The sequence below is a fragment of the Rhinolophus ferrumequinum genome, chromosome 10 (assembly GCF_004115265.2).
Source record: "Rhinolophus ferrumequinum isolate MPI-CBG mRhiFer1 chromosome 10, mRhiFer1_v1.p, whole genome shotgun sequence".
NCBI classification, from domain to species: Eukaryota; Metazoa; Chordata; class Mammalia; order Chiroptera; family Rhinolophidae; genus Rhinolophus; species Rhinolophus ferrumequinum.
The window spans coordinates 53,860,944-53,866,856 of record NC_046293.1 but is presented as its reverse complement, the minus strand read 5'-3'; the positions used below and the strand labels follow the sequence as shown (position 1 = coordinate 53,866,856).

Genomic DNA, 5,913 nt, shown 5'->3' with positions numbered 1-5,913 from the left:
GGGCGGTGTGTTGTTTGTGTGCTGGGGTAGGAGGATGTCTGCATCCTGTGAATTGCTGTTTCAGGGGCCTGAATATAGCAAGCACTTGTGGGCATATACACGTGAGTGTGTGCACACTGCGCTACGTGCGCGCGCGCGCGCACGAGCGCGCGCGACAAACAGGCCTCCCTCTGGGCCTGGCTGCTGTCCCCTGAACCCGGTGAACAAATCTCTAACGATCATAATAACAATAAATAATAAATAACAATAAAAACAGTAGTTAACAGTCCCTCCCTAGCAAAATAACAATAAAATGCAAGAGGAGATATTTTGAGGAGGGGACAGAGGAAGGAGTTATGATCACAGCATCTGAGAGGAAGACAAGAAAGGAAGGAAGTTAGCTTCTTCGTGTATCCTTGGTGGGGGGCTGGGTTTGGGAACACCCTCCCCTGAGGAGGACCTCTGGCCAGAGGAGCGGAGGGAGAGTCCGGAGGTAGCTCTTGCTGCTTTTACCCCCGCTTTTGCTTTGTGTGATGGGGAGGGACCCCACATATGGGGGTGATTAGTGGCTTTGGGGATGGTCTGGAGCCCCTATTTTATAGAGGAGTCCAAGAGTGTAGGGTCAGGCCGAGGGGCAGAGACAGATGAGGCGTTGACCATAGCCGGAGTCCCAGCACTGCCGGCGGCAGAGGTTCCCGGGAGATCGAGCCACCCGCCCCGCAGGGACGAATTTATGGCCGGTCTTGGAGAGAGGAGAGCGAGGCCGGGGCTCCGCTAGGCCCAAGGAAAGTTCCCTTTCTAGGGTCTTTTTAAAAAAAAGAGAGAGGGAGAGCAAGAGAGAAAAGGGATGGGTTGAGTTTCGTTGAATTTTCCTTCGTGGGCTCGAGCGGAGTGGATTTCTATAAGGGAAGAGAAGACACGTCCCGGAACCTTCCATGTCCGCCTCATTCTCTCCAGGTACAATTTTCTGATAATTGTATTAATTTATGTATTTGGAGGAGGAGGGAGTCAGAAGTGTAGAGATACAACGCTAGCTGGGAAGGAAGCCGCCCCACAGTCTCGGGTCTAACGAAATCCCCTCCCTTTAAAAACAGTCGTATATATATTTTAAAAAATCAAAGAGGAAATATAAAAACACAAGTAAGCCAACTTTTTTAAAGAGAAAGAAAAGAAAATGACCATAACAAATGAGTGTGAGAACTTTTAAAAGATTTAAGTCACAAACCTTTTTAGAGGTTTGGATGCTTTTACATCAGCCGGTGACCCATCCGGTCTGAAAAGAGACGGAGAAATAGACTTTCAACTGGTCACTTCTTTAAGACCAGTGTACACACAAAGATTCAAAAGAGAGCCTGGGCGTCCTCGCATTTGAAAATCACACGGGACACTGCGGTGACCAGTTAATCGGACAAAATAATAAAATAAAATAAAACCGGTGGCAACGCTGAGCGCAGGGAGCGAGGAGAGGGCCCCGATCTGGGTTCCAGGCAGCGGCCAGGCGAGGCAGCGGCCCGGCCCCGGCCGGCCGTGAGGCACTGGGCGAGCGGGCACCGGCTAACGATCCCACTCGGTCTCGGCTTCCCCAGCCTAGCCTGCAGCCCTCTTCTCCCCAGCCTCTGCACCCCTCCTGCTCTCTCGGCTGAAGTGCCGGATTGGGGCTTCCTTGGTTGGAGGATTTGTGATCGAAGAGGGGGCAAAGTGATTCAAGCCCGTCTCTGCTTCATTTTTCTCCCGTAGGCCTCTCCAGTTGTCCGAGCTCTCAGCCACCAGGAGACTGACACGGAAGGGGCTTCTGGGCTGCCCCCCACCAACTCCTGCTTGGCTTCCCAAAGTCCAGTCATCTCCAACCTTCCTTGGGGGAAAATATCAGTGCCCAGACACCTCTGTACCCTGTCGTATGTGAGGACGCTCACTTCAGGATTATCTTACAAAGAAGAAGAAGAAGAAAGGCTGGCTTAGAGTCGTGTTTACATCTAGTTCTACTGATCCGTTCACATCTGGAGAGTTTATTTATAACTCCCACTATAACTCTCTCTCTTTGGAAGCACTGGTGGCTCTATTGACAGACTGATGTCTAGAAAATATTGCTCTATCTCTAAGCATACCTAAATGTGCTGTGGTTGTATTTACAGATTTATGTTTGAGGGAAATATAATTATTTCCATTGTATTTGTGCATATACAATAGTTACAGGAGCAGATTTATATACGGGAAAATATACGACTCTCTTATAGCCATCCAGCTTTATGGACATTTGATATCCTGACAGATTTATATCTCTGAGCAGCTATATAGATAAATGTATATTGTTGGAATTATGTATCAGGAGATATATACTTATTGATTGTGATATAGAGTAGTTAGAGCATTCACTTAGAGCCATATATGGCTATGGAGATATTTCTATATTATTATCACTATATATAGGCATATCTATTTATAACTACATAGTTATAAAAATAGACATAAGTAATTATAGTTCTATATGTACATGCTGCTATCTCTCTCTAGAGTTATAGACACTTGCAAATATAACTCTATAGAGATATCTGTATGTATATAAGGGTGTAATTATCTCGTGATGTGTGTGAATTGGGGCTTAGGCCAGTCTATCTCTGTACAGACATATTTATATGTAGCGGCTGGGAACGACTTGTTCACGGAGATATTTCCAGAGGGCCAAGTGGAAAACTATATCAGGCTATCTAGGAAACCAGCTAGCAGAGTTCCTACTTACGGAGGGATGGAGTTACAAAAGAGTAAACAGCATAGGAAGCCTCAAGGAGAGGAGGTGAATGGAGGGTGATTGGGGCTCGACAGGAACAGATAGACAGGGAGGAAAGGGGTAAACACCTGGCACCCATTCAGAGGTGAGAACTGATTTTGGGAAGGGCTAGTGCTGAAGGAACAGGAGGGCTTGGTTGTGGGTCTTATGGAAGGGGAGGCAGTGAACTGTCCAGCAACCTAGGGATACTCTCCACCGAGGGAGCGGGCCTCCAGTTCGGCTTTTAGTGCAATAAAGGTCAGCTGCCGCCTAGCCTCTCCCGCATTTCTAGTTCATTTTTCTTAAACCCTAATTTTGGGGTCTCAAAGAGTGGACTTCATAGGTGAAGAGATCTAGGAGGGAGAGGGCGGGGAGCAGGGCACACTTGCGACACTGCCGCTTTCTGATAATACAGCCAAGAAAGTGAGGTAATGGGGCCAAATAAAGCTTGCTTTCACCTGGCTGCCTGAGCGCCTGGCAGGCTTTATGGCCGGGAATGGAAGCCTTGGTGGATTGAGGGGTGAATTTTCCAGTATTGGTCATGTTCAGGTGGGGGTTTCAGGAGGCCTTCCTCACCCACCCTTCTCAGAGGCCTGGGCTTCAGGGGCCTTATCCTGCCCTACTGGATCATTCCTCTGTTGCTCCCCAAATTGGGGTTCCCTCTCCTTTGGGTACATAGGGGCCTCTCCAGCTCCTTCACAGCTCTGCCCTGGGCCTTTATGGAGACAACTTGACTTTAAAGAACAGGGAGCATGGACCTGAATCTGTAGCCCTCACTTCTACTCACATCTACACCTCTCTTGCCAGCCTCCTTCTAGGCCCCTCTGGGCCCAAACCCCGCAATTCTCCCCCTTCCATCAGCTATCCCAGGGGAAAACGACACCGACAACCCCAGTTTATTTTTCTGAATGGTTTGTGTGAAGGACTGTCCCTGTACTGTCTCAGTAGCCAGCCTGCTTCCAAGATATCTAGGATGCTGGGAAAAGAGTGGAGTCCCCTGGGCCAGGGTTAAATGCCAAGTGCCACCCTGCACACACCCCTGCCCATGGGATCTGGCACAGAGGGGTCGCCCAGTACATACAGTGTTTCCCCAAAAATAAGACCAAGTCAGACCATCAGCTCTGATGTGTCTTTTGGAGTAAAAATTAGTATAAGACCCGGTCTTATTTTAATATAAGACTGGGTATAATAAATATAATATAGAACTGGGAATATAATATAATATAATACCGGGTCTTATATTAATTTTTGCTCCAAAAGACGCAGTAGAGCTGATAGTCCGGCTAGGTCTTATTTTCAGGGAAATAGTACTTGTTGAGGTAAACTGAATGACAATCAATCCAAAAGCTTTTGGCAGAGGGAGTCTTACCCTCAGCCACGGCAGGCTAGCAGGCACTCTGGTCCTAGGGCTGAAGCCAGGCCGGGATCACAAGGCTGCTGACTGTGGAGAAGGGCTCTGGTGGGGCCAATGGTTAGTGCCAGGGCAGGAGAGCAGCCTGAGATGGGGGAGGGGAAGAGCTGGAGGGAGATACCCAGTGCCAAGAAATGGGGGAGGGGGCAAGGCAGGCTCTGCTCCCTACCCCCAGTATCTTGGCTCCTCAGACCCTCAAGTATATGAAAACTAAACCAGAGCTGAGACTTGGGCTGTGAAGGAGCCGCCTGCAGGCCTGAAGGGCCCAAAGAGGAACCACCACTTGGTCCATTAAGAAATACACAAATAAAAATAAATCAGCAGAGACAGCCAGCCTTGGCTGAAGCAAAGGACTCTCTCTGCCCCAGCTCTGCTCCAAGGATATTATCAAATGGAGCATAATTAATGATTAAAATAATTTTTTAACTTTAAAAAGCTCACAGATTTTCTAATCCAATAACACCCTTAATCAGGTTGTTTCATGTAGTTGTTTTTTATCGTCATCATCTCCTCCCCACTTTGGTTCCTTCTGGGAGTTTGGGATAGGCCGTCATTAGTGAATGGGGTGAGTTCGGAGTTCGGAGGTTCCGAGTTTCCCCATCTAGTGAGGATTCCGGTCTGCAGGGAAGGGTTAGCCTTCTCCTTTCCCATCAAGGCTTTGAGTGGGGAGGACCCTCCCAAATTTGGTTCTTTTTTGCCCTAAGAATTCTTAGAGGCAAGCTGCCCCGTGTCTGGGTGAGGGACTGAGGTCCAGGGAGGGGGCTAAGTTAAATCTGGATCTCATTTCTGGTCCCCCAGCCTTTGAGTTTCCTCCTCAGACACCCTGCCCTCTCCACTCCTCCCCCCAACACCTAAAGTCCACAGGGATGGTGGATGCTTTCCCGGAAGAAATTCTTGGAGGGGGAACTGCGGGGTCTACATTTACATATGTTTGCCTAAGTGGGACTCAGGCAGGTGTCTGTACTCCGGCCAGGAGGAGGGGGCATCTGCTGTAAACCTTAGAACCTGCGGGGTTCAGGTAACAATTGTCCTTGGCCAACGGTAGGAAATGCAGAGACCCTAGCCATACATTGTTGAGCCTAGGGAGTTTGGGTGCTTTCACCTGGGCTGGAATAGCTCTTAACTGTTTCCTGGTCCCAGACCCCTTTATGAAGCTGATAAAAACAACACTCTCTCCTCAGCAAAATGCACATACACAGTATTGTGCAGTTACTGGGATTGCCTGGGAAGTCTGGGGTTCTCTAGGTTCGGTATTCCTGATTTGTATATTTTCCCTTTCTTTCTGTGACCCATCCCCAGTTGCCTGACTTAGCATTTGCCCTCCCTAAGTCCCCTTGTTTGGGAGTCAAGAAGTTACTCCCCAGGTATAAATCCTGCGATTCTTGGCAAAGCATTTTTCTTTCTTTGCTTTACCAGAGCAGGCACCAGGCAGAGGCCTTGCATGCTTATGCCGAGCTCCTTATCTGCTCTCCTTCTGCAGAAACCAGGAGACTGGCTGTTAACTGAAGCCCGGTCTACACTGCCCAATTACTCCACTAATTCCTGAGGGTGGAGGGAGTCTAGAGACATATTGGCAGCACTGGAGGCCAGGCCATAAGGGGACCAACTCTCGTCTCTAGTGGAAACTTGAATGTAAGGAGCAAGTTGCAATTGCTATAATAATAGTCATAATAATAACAATAATAATTTATTTAGCATATCATTAGATGTGTATTTACTGTCTTCCCTCTGCTTTTTTACAAGTGTCTCCTAAGGAATT

At 48.2% G+C, this 5,913-nt stretch overlaps 1 long non-coding RNA gene across 1 annotated transcript; it reads left to right on the top strand.

Annotated features, from left to right (window-relative positions):
• The first annotated feature begins 467 nt into the window (after positions 1–467).
• LOC117029235 (uncharacterized) lies at positions 468–2,297 on the top strand. Its single transcript, XR_004424193.1, has 2 exons — positions 468–936; positions 1,717–2,297. It is a non-coding gene; the product is annotated as an uncharacterized LOC117029235 (long non-coding RNA).
• Positions 2,298–5,913: the final 3,616 nt, after the last annotated feature.